General features: G+C 40.0%; 1 long non-coding RNA gene across 3 annotated transcripts in view; it reads left to right on the top strand.

Annotated features, from left to right (window-relative positions):
• Positions 1–22035, top strand: part of LOC139440000 (uncharacterized) — a 43705-nt gene that overhangs the window by 5844 nt on the left and 15826 nt on the right. The window lies entirely within an intron of this gene.

The raw sequence follows: 22035 nt of genomic DNA, 5'->3' as shown, positions 1-22035 counted from the left end.
AAAAAAAACACCCAGTAAATGGTATGAAATCTGGAACTTGAAGGAAATTTAAAAATCTAGGTGGCAAGTGTCTGCTCTCTTGAAGTACAAAACTTTTCTTCACAAAATGCATCAGATGGAGAAAGTATTCTCTAGCTTCTCTTTGTGATTATACCTCAAACCTAGGATTTTCAGGCAAAGTTGTGGAAAGCTTGGGTAAGCAAGGGATGTTTACAGAAATCACTAAGCTGGGAATTTTACCAGAGCTGAAGACTCCACAACCTAAGAAACTACTGAATTTGTGAAATCCTTTAATATTTACTTAAACTCTTCTCAAAAGAATCTTTTAAAAGTTCCCCAGAAGTCATCTGAATAAGAATGAATGGTTATGACCCTGGAGCTATATTATTCCCATATATTTAAAATCTCTGAGTAAAAATATTGTACATTAGGGTATTAGAATAGAGCAAAATGATTTTCATAATCTATTATCACTGAAATTACTAAATGAATCTATGTAACAGCTCTTGAACTACATGGAGGGAAATATTCTATGTGAATATGCTTCCTCAAAAAAACCTGGGAATTAAGTGTAAGTGCTCCTTTACAATTATAGAACAGCCACTTCAGCATGTAGTGTGTCCAACATGGAAAGAAGAAGTTTTAGGACTCATGGGAAGAATTGAGGTCTCATAACTCACCCAAACAAATTTGATTCTATTATATTATTGAATGTTATCTTAAAACTTTTTTTTTTAATGTTAGATCATTGATTGACAACAGTAAATTGGAGTGTCTCTGCTTTGTTTTTTACTGAATGCTCTCTCCAAAAATGCCCTCAAATAAAGTGTATTTTAGATTAGTAAAATCCTTCACAGTTCGTTCCTTTGGTTAGTTAAACTAACATCTTGTTGAGGCAGGAATAAATGAATAAATGTGGTGAAGAGCAAAAGTAGCTGCTTAAATCATGGATAGGAATAAATTATATAATAAGGAATGAATCCTTCAGTGGTTAAAAATAGTTGAGAAAGAACAGTATTATGTTAGAGCCCCTTTAATGCTTCTTGCTCAGTTATTTGTCTTCTAAAATGCTTGATTCATTTTCAGAAGTGAATTTGAGGTGTTTAAAAATATTTCCTTGTAAAACTGCTTTCTATATTCCCAAATAAATTGAGCATAATTACTACTATAATTGTATTGTGAATATAATCACTGTAATTTGATTTTTGTATGTGTATTTATTCTTTGAAAAATACCTGCACCTGAGTTAAAGAATTGTGGTGGTTATTATTATTATATTAATATAAAAAAAGGAGTTGTAGATTTCTAATTGAGTTGATTTCTTTCACCTGTGTAAAATGCAATTACTCCCATCCTGCTCTTTCCAAGTTCAGATAATCTTTATAATTGAGAGGTTGGATAACCGCAGTGTGGATTAGGGTTATTTTATTGCCTTTCCCTCTTTTATCCTTTTGAATTTTGGCATTCAAATGATGGTCAAGAATTGTCTACATTATGCCAGTCTAGAAATCATATTGGTCTAGTGCTATGTTACACTCAGACATTTTCATTTAATAGATTAAATAACTGTAATGGTTATTTTCTTAAAAAAAATTTGTGAGCATTTATGTTATGTAACATACTCTGAATTAGCCAGTTGAAACTAAATGATCTCATTACATTCTTATGATGCACTTGTGAGTTAAATGGTGGTATTTGTGAGCTATTGCAGAATGACTTCTGAGTTAGCTTAATTTAAAGACAGCCTGTTTCTTTTATCCAGGTGCGTTTCAACAAATTATGTCCTTTGAACACTAGTCTCCCAAAGAGAAAAAAAGAAAGACCCCACCTCCTGCCTCTTTCCATCTGGGGTCTCTCACCACCTGGGCCTTCATTTACTGGCTGGATAGTGCTGTTGGTGGGCCAGACATTGACAGCTCCTGCAGAGCACCACTTGGCTTACTGGAACCTCCATTTTCAGTTAGTTAACTTACTCTCGGGGCAGTTCTAAACTGGGTTTCAGAGTTCCCGCCTGGATTGGACATTAGCCATTTTTCAGAGCCCTCCTCAGTTCCTGTGCCCAGCAAAGGGGCACCAGTCTTTCTCCTTTAAGGCTAGAGTAAGAGAAGTGAGTGCTTACTCTTTATTGATGTATTTCTTCTTCAGTATTCTGTTGGAGGAATGAGGGTTTAATTCCATTTAGTGCAACTATTTTAATGTAACTTAGAGATAAGGTTAGCAATAGTAAAACTCAAAACATTTCTTTGCCAGGCCATTTTTAAAAAAATACATATACTTTTATTAGGGAAGTTGTCAGCTTACAAAATAATCTTGCATTATGTGCAGAATTCCCATACATTATCCCTCCACCAATAACTTGCATTGTTGTGGAACATTTGTTACAGATTATGAAAGGACATTATCAAAATATTACTTGTAGCTATGGTCCATAGCTTACATTTGGTATATTTTTTTCCATATCCCTTATCATTAACACCATATATTAGTTTTGTATATTTGTTATCACTCATGAGAGAATGCTCTCATACTTGTACAGTTAACCATAGTCTATCTTCTACCACATGGTTCACTGTGTCATACAGTCCCATGCCTTGTACAATCCATCCAAAGTGTACACTCAGTGGTTCTCACTTTCATCACCAAATTGTGCAGTCATTGCTTCAGTCAATTTTTAAAAATTTTCCTTAGTCCAAAAAAAAAAATCCCATATCTCCTATTATTTACCCTATATTGATAATCATTCCTCTTTGACACTGATACAAGAATATTACAATATTGCTGTTAACTGTAGTCATAAATTACATTAATTGTATTTTTCCCATGCATCACCATATTCTTACCACCTTGTAATAGTGATGTACATATTCCAGCTCATAGAAGAGCATACTTGTATTTGTTCTATTAATCAAAATCCTCATCCATCACCAAGGTTCACTTTTATTTAGTTCTTATTCTCTAGCTTTCTGTCAAATGACATTTATGTCCCTAAACTACCCCTTTCAGCCACAATCCCATTTAGAAACCATCCCTGTTAGTTATACTTACTTATTGTGGTACCATTAGCTCTATCCATTTCCACACTTTTAGAGTCAAGCTAATTAAAAACTCTCTATATATTAATAACCAGTACCTCTTTTCAGTCTTCATCCTATGTCCTAGTAACTTATACTCTAGGTTTTAACTCCATTTGTTTATTCTTTGCATTTACTTCATATTAGTGAGGCCTTACAATATTTGTTACCAGACAATTTTGAATAGTTTTAAAATAATCTAGTTTATGATACATTTTGAGCCAAATTGTATTCTGCACCCTGAATATTTGTATAGCCTAGACTTCTATTTTTCAAGGGGAAGAAAAAATAATCTATGAAAGAAAAGCCCCATCACACAGACTGATATCAGTTTTGTCCTTTGAGTTCTACTAACATAAGACAATTATAAATACAATTTTAGGAAATCTCCAGAACCATAGAAAACCTAAGATGGTCTCACTCAGGGTCTAGTGCTTATTCTGATAAACCATCCAATTCTTGGTGACCCTTGTGAAAATGCTGATTAGCAATTCTTTCTAAGTGGTGGGGATAAGGATGCTTTTTTATGATAGAGTATAACTTCATAGTTAAGATACAATTCCACCAGACTATACATTCCCTGTGGGCAACCATTTGCTTTGTTTAATACTACATCCCAGGTGCCCAGGTCCTCAATAAATATTCATTAAATGAATAAATTACTCTCAAGGGTATGGAATATGCAGTGAAGACAGTCTTCTCATTAGCTATGGCAAGCTTTTAAATTTCTCTTAATTTCAATGTCCTCCCCCTTTAAAATGAGGAGATATTATATTATAGGGATGTAGTAAAGATTAAATGGTATGATGTATTTAAAGTGCCTAGTGCAGTATCTGGGACACAGTAAATGGTCAAATGAAAGAGAAGCAGCTTAAACATGAGGTGAAAAACATCAGCTGCTCTTATTTCCGTAAGGTATAGAAAATGAGTATGTGCATTTTGTTGTTGCTATTAATTGCAAGTTATATTTCTCTGGAAGGATTTATGTAGTGATTTAGTATTTCTGTGAAGTGACTGCATATATGCTAACTTCAGTATGGTAATACTAGCATACTAGAATAAATATTAGTGCAGGTAGAGAGGGATCTACATTAGATTTAATCTGAAGGACTCATGCCTAAGAAGCAAGGTTTCCAACTTGAGGTCCCTTCTGAGGTCTCTGAATGTTCATAGAGCCCTATAGGCTCATCTGTCAAACCTTGGCATGGGAAAAGACTGTACTTAAAACATCACCAATTTGAATTTAGCTAAGTTAGGCAAACTTGTATGATTTCACCGACTACCTCATGTGTATCAGATACTGAAAATTAAATGTCTTTGATTTTAAAAATGGAGAAAAATGTGATAAATGTAGTAAAACAACAAAATGGACTTTGGTAATGAAAAGATAGGAAATCACCTTGCTACATAATAGGGGTTAGTCTTTGCTTAATGAAATGAAACTCCATCCGTCTTCTGTGAATTGGGTTCTAAAGAGAAGGAAGGGCTTTTGTTGTATATTATTTATTATAAAATATTAAAGATTGATAATTTAATTCTATAGATGGGAAAGCTGAATCCAAGATGTGGTTAACTTGTGATTTTTTAAAAAATTATTTATTTATTATTATTATTTTTAATTACATTAAAAAAAAATGAGGTCCCATTCAACCCCACCGCCCTCACCCCCCACTCCCCCCACAGCAACACTCTCTCCCATCATCATGACACATCCATTGCACCTGGTAAGTTCATCTCTGAGCATCACTGCACCCCATAGTCAATGGTCCACATCATAGCCCAGACTCTCTCACGTTCCATCCAGTGGGCCCTGGGGGGATCTACAGTGTCCTGTAATTGTCCGTGAAGCACTATCCAGGACAACTCCATGTCCCGAAAACACCTCCACATCTCATCTCTTCCTCCCATTCCCCAAACCCAGCAGCCCCCATGGCTACCGTTCCCACACCCATTCCACATTTTCTCTGTGGACATTGGATTGGTTGTGTCCATTGCACACCTATGTCAAGTGAGGGCTTAGATTCCACATGGGTACTGGATGCACTCCTTCCGCTTCTAGTTGTAGACACTCTGGGCTCCATGTTGTGGTGGTTGACCTTCTTCAACTCCATGTTAGCTGAGTGGAGTAAGTCCAATAAATCAAAGTGTAGGAGCTGAAGTCTGTTGAGGCTCTGGGCCTGGGTGTCATATTATCAGTCCAGAGATTCAAATCCCCTACATATATCTTAAACCCAGCACCAACTACAATTCCAATAAAGTAGCATGCAAGTCTTGTGAAAAGAGATCCCCTCTGAGTCCAATTCCATCACGCAGAAACACCAGCTCCAAAGAAGGGCCATCTGTCATGGCAGTGAACCCCTTCTGCCATGACCATAGAACCCGTGGGTCTCTTTATCCCTCAAAAGAACCAATACCTGGGGTTGTATCTACCTTATCTGTCTCTTAGGCTCTGTTCAGTTGTACATAGGGGTATTCCTTCCGACAACCTCCAGACTCTTTTTTAGAGACTCACAGCCTTATAATCTCATTTCTCCTTTCCATTTCCCCCTTACATTAGGTCAAACCACTTCCCGAAGTCATGTTATTATATGTAGACAGGTATATTCTGCTCTTCCGCATTGAATCTTTAATTCAAGGTCATTTTCTAGTTGCTTCTTCTGCTGGTATGTGGTAGTGATCCCTCGGTGCCAGGGAAGCTCATCCCCGGGTGTCATGTCCCACGCTGGGGGGAATGCATCGCATCTACACGCTGAGTTTGGCTGTGAGAGTGGCCACATTTGAGTAACATGAAGGCTGTCAGGAGGAAACCCCCAGGCACAATGCTACTCTAGGCCTTGTTCTTATTGCAGGTGTATAGGCTCAAAAGTGTAGCCATTAGTATCAAGAGCCCACTGTTGGGCCTTCCTGGTTCTTGCCGTTGCACCTGGAGGATTGCCGCTGCTCTCCCAGGGCCCACAACAGTGACCCCCCGGTCAGGAGCCCAGTACCCCCCCAGCTGTTGTTTTCAATTGTTTCCACTATGAGTATATATAGACATTACCATATACCCTGGGCATATGCCCTGTATAACTCCCTGTCAACCATATATATCCTGTCAATAACATCCCATATCAGTATTCCTCCGCTGCCATTGTTGAACCACTCTGTGATCCAAAACTTCCCGTAAAGTGAATCCCAACATAATGTCAGCTTCAGAAGAGTCTTAGATCACCGAAATTCATATATACAATATACAGTATTTCCCCAGATCCACCATAAAACCTTTTCCCTTTCACAGCAATAATCTTTTAACTTATTCATATCATATTTCCTGAAACTGATGTACAGATTCCGAAACTAGTTTTGAAACAAGGTGACATTTGTGCTTACTATGTGGTCCATACTTTAGGTTGTACAGTTTTCTAAGTTTTTTAGTTATCCTATGTTTTGTCTTATGGTTTTCATTATTAGTTTGTCGTCCCCTATAAGTTTTTGGTGTAATATTAGCTGTTTTATATTCATCCTCGTGTACTCTCACATAGCTCCTCTTTTGCCCCCTTATTTACCTTTGTTCCATCCATTGCACATCCATTTTCCCCTCCCCTTAGGGCCCACAATGCCTGCCAATCTAATGCCCTGGGAGCTGTCCTTTCTCATGAGAGATACAGTTCTCTCTATTCGACGGCATTAGTCTTCCCCAGGATATGGGTCCACCCCACCCAATGGTAGAACCCACCTTGGCAAAATGAGCCTTCAGCTATTCCCTCCGGAGTCCATCCCACATCAGACCATACCCCCTGAGCGTCCTAACCAGGTAACCCTCCTACTTATACTTTGATATGTTTTACTCAACATTTAGTTCTCAACGAACTTCTGACACTCTCCCATGTTCGTATGTTGCCCCTCCCTCCCACCTATTTCTTGGACCATATTACCCCTCTTCTCATCCCCAGCCCCCTTGAAACCCAGAAAACCCCACCTGAAGGTAACCCCTTGCCCCCATTTTGTCCCTTCTTTGTGCTCATACTTACCGCCAGCTCATCACAGATTCCACCCCTGCAGACATTAACTCACATCCTTCCTCCACCCCCCGATTTCCTGTAAGCCACTTTTCCAGACTCTAGCTCTCAGAGGCAGTTAACTTATTTCAAATCATTGAGGTCATATAGTGTTTGTCCTTCAATGCCTGGGTTGCTTCACTCAACATAAGATTCTCAAGGTTCATCCATGTTATCACGTGCGATTGTAGTGTATTGGTTCTTACAGCTGAGTAGTATTCCATTGTGTGTATATACCACATTTTATTGATCCACTCATCTGTTGATGGACATTTGGATTGATTCCAACTTTTGGCGATAGTGAACAATGCTGCTATGAACATTGGTGTACATATATCGGTTTGTGTCCTTGTTTTCAGATCTGATGGGTATATACCCAGCAGTGGTATTGCTGGGTCATATGGCAAATCTATGGATAATTTTTTGAGAAACCACCAAACTGTCCTCCAGAATGGTTGGATCCTTCTTCATTCCCACCAGCAATGGATGAGTGTTCCCCTTTCTTCACATCCTCTCCAGCATTTGTATTCTACTGTTTTTTTCATGGCTGCCAATCTTATGGGAGTAAGATGGTATCTCATTGTAGTTTTGATTTGCATTTCCCTGATAGCTAGAGATTTGGAGCATTTTTTCATGTGCTTTTTAGCCATTTGTATTTCTTCTTTGGAGAAGTGTCTGTTTAAATCTTTTTCCCATTTTTTAAATGGGTTGTTTATCTTTTTGTTTTCGAGATATATGAGTTCTTTATATATGCAAGTTATAAGTCTCTTATCAGATATATGGTTGCCAAATATTTTCTCCCATTGTGTGGGTTCCCTTTTTACTTTCTTGACAAACTCCTTTGAGGTGCAGAAGGCTTTAATTTTGAGGTAGTCCCATTTATCTATTTGTTCTTTTGCTGCTCGTGCTTTTGGTGTGATATTCATGAAGCCATTTCCTATTACAAGGTCCTGTAGATGTTTCCCTACACTGCTTTCTAAGGTCTTTATGGTCTTGGCTCTTATATTTAGGTCTTTGATCCATCTTGAGTTGATCTTTGTATAAGGTGTGAGATGGTAATCCTCTTTCATTCTTCTACATATGGCTATCCAGTTCTCCAGGCACCATTTGTTGAATAGGCCATTCTCTCCCAGTTGAGAGGGTTTGGTGGCTTTATCGAATATTATATGGCTATATACATGAGGTTCTATATCTGAACTTTCAATTCGATTCCATTGGTCTGTGTGTCTCTCCTTATGCCAGTACCATGCTGTTTTCACTACTGTAGCTTTGTAGTATGTTTTGAAGTCAGGAAGTGTGATTCCTCCTATTTCGTTTTTCTTTTTCAATATGTCTTTGGCTATTCGGGGCCTCTTTCTATTCCAAATAAATTTCATAGTTAGTTTTTCTAGTTCCTTAAAGAAGGCTGTGTTGATTTTTATTGGGATTGCATTGAATGTGTAGATCAGTTTTGGTAGGATAGACATCTTAATAATATTCAGTCTTCCTATCCATGAACAGGGAATATTCTTCCATTTATTTAGGTCTTCTTTGATTTCCTTGAACAATCTTGTATAGTTCTCAATGTATAAGTTTTTTACCTCTTTAGTTAAATTTATTCCTAAGTATTTGATTTTTTTATTTACTATTGTGAATGGTATTTGTTTCTTGATTTCCTCCTGATCTTGCTCATTATTGGTGTACAGAAATGCTACTGATTTTTGCGCATTGATCTTATAACCTGCGACTTTGCTAAACTCATTTATGAGTTCTAGGAGCTTTGTTGTAGATCTCTCAGGGTTTTCTATATATAGGATCATGTCATCTGCAAATAATGAAATTTTGACTTCTTCCCTTCCAATTTGAATGCCTTTTATATCTGGTTCTTGTCTCAGTGCTCGAGCAAGTACTTCCAAGACAATGTTAAATAGGAGCGGAGACAATGGGCATCCTTGTCTTGTTCCTGAGTTTAGAGGGAAGGATGTCAGGATTTCGCCATTGTAAGCAATGTTGGCTTTAGGTTTTTCATATATACTCTTTATCATGTTCAAAAAGTTTCCTTGTATTCCGATCTTTTGGAGTGTTTTTATCAGGAAGGGGTGCTGTATTTTGTCAAATGCCTTTTCTGCATCTATAGATATAATCATGTGGTTTTTTTCTCTCAATCTGTTTATATGGTGTATTACATTGATTGATTTTCTTATGTTGAACCATCCTTGCATACCTGGAATAAATCCCACTTGGTCATGGTGTATAATTCGTTTAATGTGTTGTTGAATACGATTAGCAAGTATTTTGTTAAGTATTTTTGTGTCTAGGTTCATTAGAGAAATTGGTCTGTAATTTTCCTTTCTTGTGGTGTCTTTGTTTGGCTTTGGTACTAGGGTAATGTTGGCATCATAGAAGGAATTAGGCAGTGTTCCTTCTGTTTCGATTTTTTGGAATAGTTTCAACAGGATTGGTGTTAGTTCTTTCCGGAATGTTTTGTAGAATTCACCTGTGAAGCTGTCTGGCCCTGGGCTCTTCTTAGTTGGGAGATTTTTAATAACTGATTCTATCTCTTTGCTTGTGATTGGTTTGTTAAGATCATCAATTTCTTCTTTCATCAGTATGGGCTGCTTATGTGTTTCTAGGAATTTGTCCATTTCCTCTAAATTGTCATTTTTGTTGGAATATAGTTTTTCAAAGTATCCTCTTATGATAGTCTTTATTTCTGTGGGGTCAGTGGTGATATCACCTTTCTCATTTCTTATTTTGTGTATTTGCATCTTTTCTCTTTTTTTCTTTGTTAGTCTCGCTAAAGGTTTGTCAATTTTGTTGATCTTCTCAAAAAACCAGCTCTTGGTCTTGTTTATTTTTTCAAGTGCTTTCTTATTTTCTATTTCATTTAGTTCTGCTCTTATCTTTGTTATTTCCTTCCTTCTTCTTCCTGTTGGATTACTTTGTTGTTGTTTTTCTAATTCCGTCAAAAGTGCAGTTAGTTCTCCAATTTTTGGTCTTTCTTCTTTTTTGATATATGAATTTATGGCTATAAATTTCCCTCTCAGTACCGCTTTTGCTGCATCCCATAAATTTTGGTATGTTGTGTTATCATTATCATTTGTTTCAAGGTAGTCACTGATTTCTTTTGAGATTTCCTCTTTGACCCACTGTTTTTCCAAGAGTGTGCTGTTTAATTTCCAAATTGTCGTGTGAAGTCTGGGTCTCTGTCCCTTGCAAATTTCCAGCTTCACTCCACTGTGGTCAGAGATATTGTTTTGTATGATTTCGATCTTTCTGAATTCATTAAGCCTTTCTTTGTGGCCTAGCATATGGTCAATCTTGGAGAATGTTCCATGTGCGCTTGAGAAAAATGTATATCCTGCTGTGTTTGGGTGTAATGATCTATATGTGTCTATTAGATCCAGCTCTTCTAATATACTGTTCAAATGTTTTGTTTTTTTAGTGATTCTCTTTTGAGATGTTCTGTCCAGAGTTGATAGTGGTGTATTAAAATCCCCCACTATAATTGTAGATGCATCTATTCTTTCACTTAGTTTTTCCAGCGTTTGCCTCACATATTTAGAGGCACCCTTGTTAGGAGCATAAATATTTATGATTGTTCGATCTTCTTGACAGATTGTCCCTTTCACTAAAATATAGTATCCTTCTTTGTCTCTCACAATTGTTTCGCATTTAAAGTCTATTTTGTCTGATATTAATATAGCTACTCCTGCCTTTTTTTGGTTGTTGTTTGCTTGTATGATTGTTTTCCAGCCATTCACTTTCAACCTCCATGAGTCTCTGGGTCTAAGATGTGTCTCTTGTAGGCAGCATATAGATGGGTCGTATTTCCTTATCCAGTGTCCCAGTCTGAATCTTTTGATAGGTGAGTTTAATCCGTTGACATTCAGTGTTATTACGTTTAGAGAGTTATTTATGGTAGCCATATTTTGGTTGGATTTGTGTTTGTTATATTTTGTTTGTATTATTTTATTTTCCCCTTCTATTTTTGTCTTTCTTTTTGCTTTTACACTCTCCTCCATCTCTGACTGTCCTGTTTTTTCCTTTCTTCCTGCAGAACTCCCTTTAGAATTTCTTGAAGGGGAGGTTTCTTGTTGATATACTCTTTCAGTTTCTGTTTATCTGTGAATATTTTGAACTCTCCATCATTTTTGAATGCTAGTTTAGCTGGATAGAGTATTCTTGGTTGGAAATTTTTTTCCTTTAGTACCTTGACTATATCATACCACTGCCTTCTTGCCTCCATCGTTTCAGATGAGAAATCAGCACTTAATCTTATAGAGTTTCCCTTGTATGTGATGGTTTTCTTTTCTCTTGCTGCTTTTAGAATTTTTTCTTTGTCTTGAGCATTGGATAATTTGACAAGTATATGTCTTGGGGTGGGCCTGTTGGGGTTTATGACCAGTGGAGTGCGCTGTGCTTCTTGGATATGTACATCTGTCTCTTTCAGTAGATTTGGGAAGTTTTCATTCATTATTTCCTGCAACACTCCTTCTGACCCCTTTCCCTTCTCTTCTCCTTCTGGAATGCCTATAATACGTATGTTTGAGCGTTTTGCATTATCATTCAGGTCCCTAAGTCCTATCTGGATTTTTTCTACCTTTTTATTGACCACTTCTACTATCTGTTTGATTTCCAATGCACTGTCTTCCACATCACTAATTCTCTGCTCTGCCTCTTCTAGTCTGCTGATATTTGCTGCAACTGTATTTTTGATTTCTTGAATTGTGGTGTTCATTTCCATCATATCTGTTATTTTTTTGCGCATGTCTGCAATTTCCCCTCCAAGTGTTGTCTTCATGCTGTTAACCTCTTTCATTACTTCATCAAATTTGTCGGTGATAAATGTTCTGAGATCTTTCATTGCTTGTGCAAAGTCCTGCCCCCTTTCCTGATTTTCTGTTTGTTGATTGGATTCAGCCATGTTTTCCTGATTACTGGTTTGGTTTGTAGATTTTTGTTGCTGTCTTGTCAACATTTTTTCTTGACGGGTTTAATCAGTTCCTTAGCTTCTTTGTCTAGTCTTGGAGATTAATTAGCTGTTGTTTTTGCGTAAGTATTATATCTTCTCTTTGTCATTTTGTTCTTCTTATTCCAATTTCTTATTGCTAGTTAAGCTCACTTTAAAGGAAAGTATTAGTGCTGGGGAAAGGCAATTGTGTAAGGAAGGAAAAAGTGTGAAGTAGTATTGGTGATCTATGTTAACAAAGCAACAATATGAGTTCTGGGAGGATGGAGGTTAGATCATGTAAATTGTGTAGAGTTATAGTAGTAGGAAAGTACCTATAATGAGGTAGACGACTGAATATGGGAGGAATGTGGTACGTACTAAGAGGCTATTGTTTTCGTGAGAGAGGGAAAGAGAAAAGAAAGGTAATAGTTTCAGGGACGAATACCAGATGGAAAACTAAACAAAGGTATTAGAAATTAAGAGTTAGACACTTTGTGGATCAAAGAAAGGGAGATGGAATATAGGAGAGATAGCAGATGGTGGAGGATATCAAGTTGTAGGGGAAAGGGGATAGTGTAGATAGGCTAAATCTATTCACAGAGAAATGGGGCAGTGGAGGGTAAGGAAACCCAGCAAATATGAGGTATTTCCTGTAGGACCTATTGTATTGTTAAGGTAAAATAGTATAAGAAGAATATTAGGGACAAGAAAGAGAGGATTAAAAAACAACAACAACAACAACAACAACAAGAAATAAAAAATAAAAAGAAAACAAAAAACAAAGAACAGAAACCCCGCCACCAGGCTTGGCTGGGCTTGGCTGGGCTCGGCTGGGCTCTAGTCCCCCGCCCGCCGCCCGCCGCCCGCCGCGGCTTGGCTGGGCTTGGCTGGGCACGGTTGGGCTCGGGTCCCCTGCCCGCCGCCTGCCGCGGCTCAGCTGGGCTCGGCTGGGCTCGGCTTCCCCGCCCACCGCCCGCCCCAGTGCAGCGGGGCTCGGCTTTCCCGCCCGCCGCCCGCCACGGCGCGGCTAGGCTCGGCTGGGCTCGGCTCCCTCGCCCACCACCCGCTGCGGCACAGCGCAGCTCAGCTCTCCCACCCGCCACCCGCCACCGCGCGGCTGGGTTCGGCTGGGCTCGGCTGGGCTCGGCTGGGCTCGGTTCCCCCGCCCGCTGCCCGCCACGGCGCAGCGCGGCTTGGCTCTCCCGCCCGCCGCCCGCCGCGGTGTGGCTCGGATCCCCCGCCCGCGGCCCACCGCGGCCCAGCTAGGCTACCCTGGCCGCCGCCCGCCGGGGCTCGGCGCGGTGCTAGCTGCCTCGGCTCCGCCTACCCAAGGAGGGAATCCTCCACACGTAGCTGGGATCTCTGTGTATATTTCACAGACGGATCCTCTCTGTTACCTTCCCTCCAAATCGATGTCCAGACACCTCCGGACCAGGAAAAATCCCGAAACAGCCCGGTCCCAAAGAGTCTCCGACGCCTCCCAGCCGATTCCCCCCAGGAGCTAGTAACCCGGAAGTTCACTCAGCCGCCATCTTGCCTCCTCTCCTAACTTGTGATTTTATGTTCTGTTATATTGCTATAAAGATGGAGCTCTGGCCTGGGTCTCTGGAATTCTTTCCTTGAACGCATGCTCTTTTAGTCAGGGTTCTCTAGGGAAAGAGAACTGACAGAAGTTATGGGTAAATACGAGATTTTTATAAGAATTGTCTCATGCAACTGTGGGGATAGGCAAGCCCAAATTCTATAAGGCAGGCTGTAAGCTGGGAACTCTGATGAAGGTTTCTTTCTTTCTTTTTTTTTAAATTAATTAATTTATTTTTAATGTTGCATTAAAAAAATACGAGGTCCCCATATACCCCCACCCCCCTCACCCCACTCCTCCCATAACCATAACCTCCTCCATCATCATGGGACATTCATTGCACTTGGTGATGATGAAGGTTTCTGGTGAATTTCCCAGGAGAAGCTGTCTGGCTGAAGTAGAGATGGAAATTCTTTCTTCTGACTGCTATAATCATTATTTCTCCTTATAAAGCCTTCAGCTGATTGGATAAGATATTTATCATTGTTGAAGGCAATCTCCTCAGTTGATTTTAGATGTAATCAGTCATAGATGCAGTCAAGTTACTGATGATTTAAGTCCACAAAATGTCTTTACATTAACAAATTAGGCCAGTGCTTTCTTCTTTTTTTTTTTTTTTAATTTTATTAACTCCATCAAATCATGTGAATTCTTTTTTTTTTTTTTTAAGATTTAATTTTATTTATTTAATTCCCCTCCCCTCCCCCGGTTGTCTGTTTTCTGTGTCTTTTTACTGCGTCTTGTTTCTTTGTCCACTTCTGTTGTCACAGCGGCACGGGAAGTGTGTGCGGCGCCATTCCTCGGCAGGCTGCTTCCTCCTTCGCGCTGGGCGGCTCTCCTTATGGGTGCACTCCTTGCGCGTGGGGCTCCCCTACGCGGGGGACACCCCTGTGTGGCGCGGCACTCCTTGCGCACATCAGCACTGCGCATAGGCCAGCTCCACATGGGTCAAGGAGGCCCGGGGTTTGAACCGCAGACCTCCCAAGTGGTAGACGGACGCCCTAACCACTGGGCCAAAGTCCGTTTCCGCCAGTGCTTTCTTGACCAAACAACTGGACACTATAATCTGGCCAAGTTGATACATGAATGTAACCATCAGAGTCCACCCTTGTTAACTTGGCAGTCATACTTATCTCCTTAAAGCATACTTAATCTCTAAATAAAAACAACAGTCATAATTCTACCTGACAATACTCAACTGTCCTGCATACAACTGGAAACATATTGGCTCTCCAGAATAGAGTGCAAGCCTTTTGGTAATATTTACTTCTAAATTTGATATCCTATAAATTAAATACTATGACATGAAACTTATACAACTTATGTCATGTGATGAGGGGATAAGATAGGGAAGAAAAATACGATATTTGCTTTATGCTCACAAATAAACACATACATAACAAAATAAGGAAGAACTATTCATAACCATTATAGTCCTCATTTCTGTAACTGGTCATATGGTTGTAGTTTGTGTTTATTACTACCTTCTGCCACTACCCATTCCATATTCCCTTTACACTCAGGATGCTCCTCAGCTGGCTCTGGTTATTTGCCTGGTGCGGTGACCCAAACTTTCATTCCTGAAGTTTCTGGGGCATTGGTAGTTCTAAGAGACACCATAGGGGATCTCTTATATTCCAAGCTAACTCTTCTTTATCTCCTTTATGTAGGTGCAGTCCTATTTCTCCTGACTGATAGTCAGGATCAATCACCGCAGCCAGTACAATAATTCCCTTCTTTACCTGTTGATTCAGAGGCATGAAAAGCACAAAGTGGCAAGATGGCAGTCTTAACTTCCAGTTCAATGGAATCATTGTTGTGTCTCCTGGTGAAGGCACTCTTCCTCTTGGAACTGAAACCTGTTAGACCAGTTGCAGGGGCAGGAAGCAAACATTTTTCTAGTGATCACTTGAGGATAATAGTGAGTGGTGCCACTCGCATTTCCACCCCTTGATTCTTGGACCTGTAATTCCTGACTATTCGGAAAAACCGAATCTGTGGATGCTGATTTAAAGCATATAGCTCCCTGGAGAATATTGCCCCAGACCTGCAAGGTATTTCCACCTTGCCATTTCACTGTTCCATCAATCCACTTGCTTCAGGATGATGGGGAACATGGTAAAACCAGTGAATTCCTTGAGCATGTGACCATTCCTGCACTTCATATGCTGTGAAGGGGATTCTTGATCAGAAGCAATGTTGTGTGGAATATCAAGATGGGTGAATAAGGTATTCTGTTAGTCCATGGATGGTAGTATTGGCAGAAGCATTGTGTATGTGTCTATTCCAGTTAGAACAAATCATTGCCCTTTCCATAATGGAAGTGGTCCAATGTAATCAACCTTCCTTTAGGTAGCAGGCTTATCAATTTGGGGAATGGTGCCATATGTGTGACAGAGCGTTGGTCTCTATTACTGGCAGATTGGGCACTCAGCAGTGGCTATAGCCAGAATAGCTTGGATGAGTGAGAGTCCACTTTTCTGAGCCTATCCATAACCTCCATCCTTACCACCATTGCCACTTCTTTCATGAGCCCATTGAACGATGTCAGGATGGACTAGGGAAAGAGGTTAACTTGTAACCACACACAGAATGGGTCATCCCATCCACTTGATTATTAAAACCTTCCTCTGCTAAAGTCATCCTCTGGTAATCATTTGCATGGGAAACAAATATCTTTATTTTTTTGCCCACTCCAAAAGATCTATTCACCTAGCTCTTCCCCAGACTTCTTAGTCACCAATTTTCCAATCATGTTCCTAACAAGTCCCTGACCATCCAGGCAAACTATTGGTGATAGTCCATGAATCAGTATACAATGCATCATTGGCCATTTCTCCTTCCAAGCAAAATGAACAACCATGTTCACTGCTTGAAGTTCTGCTCACTGGGAGGATTTCCCTTCACCATTGTCCTTCAGGGATGTCCCATAATGGAGATGTAGTGCTGTAGCCATCCACTTTTGGATGATACCTGTATTATCCACTATAAACCAGATCTGAGTTTTTTCTTCCTCAGCCCACTGATTGTAAGGAACTCTCCAAGAGGCCATAACTGTGGGCTGGGAAAGAGAAGGCAATGAGGCAGAAGTGGGGATCATGGGCATTTGAGCCACTTCCTCATATAACCTACTTGTGCTCTCAGGACTTGCTCAAGCCCTATCTCATATCCATTTTTTGTTGGAGCTTTGCTGTGAATGTTCAGCTTTATGGCTTGGCAGGACAGAAAACACCCAGCTCATGATAGGCAACTCAGGTCTCCAAAAGAAGAGTAATTATCTGCCAGGAAATGCCAAGGCTTCGCTCCAAAATACACTGTGTTGTGATTCTCATGTCCTGCCAGAGGCTCTAGACTCATCTCAATTTGCCACTGACACTTCCATATGATTCACTACTGCTGGATCATATGACCAAAGTGGAAGAGCAGCTTGCATAGCACACTGGACCTGCCACAGAGCCACCTCTTATTCTGGTCCCCACTCAAAACTATCGTCTTTTCAGGTTACTCAGTAAATGGGCCAGAGTAGCACACCCAAGTGAGCAATATGTTGCTTCCAAAATCCAAAATCCAAACTAGGCTTTGTGCCTCTTTTTTTGGTTTTCAGAGGGCCAGATGCAACAGCTTATCCTTCACCTTAGAAGAGATATCTCAACATTCCTCCCACCACTGGACACTTAGAAATTTCACTGAAGTGAAGTCCCCTGTACTTTTGTTGGATTTATATACTATCCTCTGAAGTGCAAATGCCTTACCAATAAGTATAGAGTAGTTGCTATTTCTTGCTTACTAGGGCCAATCAACATGACATCATCCATATAATGAACCAGTGTGAGGGAGAGATCATTAAGTTCCATGTGGACTCATTTGTGACATAGGGCTGACAAGTTGATATAACCCTGAGGTAGGACAGTCAAGGAGTTATTGGCTTTGCCAGCTGAAAGAAAACTGTTTCTGGTGGCATTTACTAATAGCAATTGGGAGAAAAGCATTTGCCAGATCAATAGCTTCATACCTGGTACCAATGGATGTGTTGATTTGCTCAAGTAATGATACCACATCTGAAACAGCAGCTGAAATTGGAGTCATCCTCTGGTTAAGTTTATCATAATCCACTGTTATCCTCCAAGATCCATCTGTTTTCTGCAGAGGCCAAATAGAGTTGAATGGGGATGTGGTTGGAATCACCACCCCTATCCTTCAAATCCTTCATGGTGGCACTGATCTCTGCAAACCCTCCAGAAACTTGGTATTGCTTTTGATTTTACTATTTTGCTAGGTAGGGGCAGTCTTCTACTTGACCTTTCCTTCCATAATAGCCTTACTCTGTAAGTCATGCATCCAATGTGGAATTCTGTCTGTTGCTGAGTGTGTCTATTCCAATTATGCACTCCAGAATTGGGGAATTAACCACAGAATGGGCCTGGGAACTGACTGTACCCACTGTGAGACAGATGTGAGCTAAAACTCCATTGATCGCCTTACCTCCATAAACCCCTACGCTAACTGGTGGAACACAGTGATATTTTGGATCTCCTGGTATTAATATCATATCTCAGTCAGTATATACTAATCCTTGAAATATCTGGTAATTTCCTCTTCCCCAATGCACAGTTACCCAGCTGAAAGGCCAAAAGTTTCTTTGGGGGGAGGCTAGAAGAAAATTAACAGTACAAATTTTTAGCTGTGTTAATAGGGTCCTTTCCCAAGGGGACCTGGCCTTGATTAAGGGGCCGTGACTCTCTGTTCTTTGTAATTCAGGTTAGATGTTTTGTTCATTTGACCTAGAATTCTTCTGCTTATACAGATCAAGTAAGAATTTAGTAGACTGCCCCTCCAGTTTACTTCCAGTACCCCATGATCTTCTAGCTAATGCCATATGTTTCTGCTTTGAATCTGCTGCCCATTATGGTAGCCATGCCCACCTTGTCTTAGCCATTTACGTTTTGCCACTTGGCTTCTGCCAACCTGGGATCCATTGTGTTTAAGGATCTAAGTTTAGTGGCAGCAGTTTCCTCGGTAATATCTTACCTACAGAGAAGAGCAACCACAGAGCTCTTCAGGCATGATGGAGAGGCTCACAAATTTATAACTCATGTCCTGGTGAAAGGTGTGTCCTCTTTCCTTAACTGGCTGAGCAGGTCTTACATGATAAAACAACTCTAACATTCCAATCTCTCTAAGCCTTTGGATCCTCTCATTTACATCATACCAGGTAATTTTGACCTCAGGTATATGTCAACCATCTTTTGGTCCATGTTTTAGTCAAATACCTGAACAAACTGTTGGAGCCCTTTTTAACCCCTTGTGATGGTTAGGTTAATGTACCAACTCTGCCATGTAATGGTGCCCAATTGTTTGGTTAGGCAAGCACTGGGATAATTGTTAAGGGAATCTCATGGACTTTAGTCATCAGTGAGTTGATTGCATAGATGGCTGGTTAATCTACAATCAACTGGGGAGATAGCCATCAGCAATGAGTAACTTCTCATCCAATCAGTTGAAGACCTTAAAAGGATATGTGATTTCAGCATTCAGAGAGAGAATCCCCATCTCTATTTCAGATAGCCAGTGTCTCCTGGGGAATTCAAAGAAGACCTTCATCTGTGTCCCTGACTTGCAGCCTGCCTTACAGAATTTATTTATTTTTAAGATTTATTTATTATTTATTTATTTCTCTCCCTTCCCTCCCCCTCTCTCCCCACAGTTGTCTGCTCTCTGTGTCCATTCGCAGTGTGTTCTTCTGTGTCCTCTTGTTTTCTTGTTAGCGGCCCTGGGAATCTGTCTCTTTTTGTTGCGTCATCTTGCTGCATCAGCTCTCCGTGTGTGCTGCCCCACTCCTGGGCAGACTGCACTTTTTCATGCAGGGCAGCTCTCCCTACGGGGCGCACTCCTTGTGTGTGGGGCTCTTCTACACAGGGGACACTGTGCGTGGTCCAGCTTCACCACACGGGTCAGGAGGCCCTGGGTTTGAACTTTGGACCTCCCATGTGGTAGGCAGATGCTCTATCCCTGAGCCAAATCTGCTTCTGCGTAACAGAATTTAGACTAGTGTATCCCCATAGTCACGTGAGATGGTTTTATAAAATTTCATACCATTTACACATTTCTCCTTTCAGTTCTGTTTTCCTAGAGAACCCTGACTAGAAACCCTGTGAGCCAGAACATTGACTCCAGAATTTCTGCTTAGTCAACCAATATCAATAAACTCAGCCTGACCAAATTTATATTCCTTCCACCATTATCCCACCCCCTTAATATCCATTCCCATACATAATCCCTTGATTTCTGGCTATATAAATTGTAATGCTCATGCAGTTCTTTTTTTTTTTTTTTTTGCTGAATCTATACATTTTATTTTAATTTCACTACTTTTTCCATTAATATCCTCTTCTTTTTTCTGCTCCAGAATCCAATCCAAGGTCCCACATAGTGGTAGATAAGTATTTTACAATATTTCTAACTATTGATAAATATTTATAGATGCAGTATTTTTAAAATTTCATTTTCTAGTTGCCATCACTAGTATATAGTAATAGAATTGATGTTTATGTACTGACCTTCATGCAGTTCTTTGCGAGTATAGCACATCTCTTCATGGATTGCACTTTGGCTTGGCTATTTAATTTTTTATTTTTAAAGAAACTTTAGATCATATAAATGTTACATAAAATTATAGGAGATTCCCATATGCCCCACCTCCTTCCCCTCCCACACTTTCCCACATTAACAACATTTTTCATTAGTGTGGTACATTTCTTACAATTGATGGGCATATATTGAAGCATTGCTACTAACAGTGGACTATAGTTTACATTATAGTTTATACTCTGCTCTGCACAATTTTATAGGTTATAACAAAATGTATGACTTGTATCCATCATTTCAATGTCATGCAGGGCAATTCCAATGTCCTCAAAATTCCCTCATGTTTATACCTATTCATTCCTCTCTGCCCCCTCAGAACCTCTAGCAGCCACTGCCTTTACATCAATGATAAAATTTCTTCCATTGCTGGAATAATAAGACATCTGTAGTAGAATATTAATAAGTTTACTTTAGTCTATTGTTAATTGTCCATACTTGAGGATTTGGGGATGGTAATACCCACTCTCTTTCTAATTGAGAGAGGGCTTAGATCCCATGGAGCAGATGGATAGAGCTATTTTGCTTGCAGTTGCAGACCTTCTCTGTTCCTTGGGTTGACCAAAGATTAAAGTTTCTGAGACATGTATTTAACAAGTTTAGTGTTAATTATAGGTTTGAATAAAAGGGGCATAAGAGCCATGTGTAGAGAAATTATAAATGAGTCTAACTCTGTTACATTGGAAAGCATAAATGCCAAAGTAAGTCCCACTGACAGGGTGCCAAATCCCTGATTTTGTCTGCCCTGCTTGTAGTATCTAGCTGCCTCTGGAACCCTCAGGAACCCTGCTGTTTGAGGCACTGTTTACTGTGGCAGTCAATGAAATCCTGCTGAGATGTGCTAAGCATAACCTCTGGAATGACCTCCTGACTCACTTTGCAATATCTTAGCCATAAAAACTCATTGTATTTAATATTTTTCACTTTTGGTCAAGGTCTTTTCCTAGGTGTATTGCTAGTTGGCACTTGGTAATAATCCCTTGGTGCCAGGGAGGCTCATCCCCGGGAGTCATGTCCTTGCTGGGAGCTGGGGTGGGTGGGAAGGTAGTGCATTTATGTGCTGAATTTGGTTTAGAAAGAAACTACAATAAGGAGGCTTTCAGGAGATAACTCTTAGGCAATATATAACACTAGGCTAAGTTACAATTTCACAAGAAATGGTTCATGAGTATAGTCATCAATATCAAATGTCTGATTTAATTGTCTGTCTGCCTTCACTAGGCACTGCCCATGTACTTGAGGAATTCTTGCCATTATATTACAGAATGTAGCAGGACTTCCCAGGATGGGAATTCAATATTCTTTCTGTTATCGTGTGGGTCTCCAACCACCATTACAATGCTCATGTGTCACACTTTTTATCTCACTTTTTGGGACCTTTGGGACCTCAGTATAGTTACAATCTGGAAGAGAAAAGGAGTGGTTGGAGTAGGTCACAAGAAGAATTAGAAGTGTCTTACAAGCCACCTATCTCAGGGCATTATTTTGCAGTTTCATCAGGTGAAACATGTTTAATCTCTTTAGACAGAGAAGTGAGGGCTGTTTGCTCAGGAGAGGTAATTACAGGCAGGTGTATCAGGCTGAGGAGAGTAATCTCTTCAGATGGAGGTTGGATGGAAGATTACTTAAGGCAGACCATTAGAGGTTTATCTGTCAAAGACTCAGCAGATTCTTGGGTTTCAATATCCCACCACTAACATTATAAACGCATATATCCCCATTCCAATTTTCAGGATTCCATTCTTTTCCAGTTAATGCTCTCACTTTAAC

The sequence above is a fragment of the Dasypus novemcinctus genome, chromosome 11, assembly GCF_030445035.2.
Source record: "Dasypus novemcinctus isolate mDasNov1 chromosome 11, mDasNov1.1.hap2, whole genome shotgun sequence".
Lineage (NCBI taxonomy): Eukaryota > Metazoa > Chordata > Mammalia > Cingulata > Dasypodidae > Dasypus > Dasypus novemcinctus.
The sequence above is the reverse complement of the archived record's forward strand: the minus strand, read 5'-3'. Positions and strand labels throughout refer to the sequence as shown.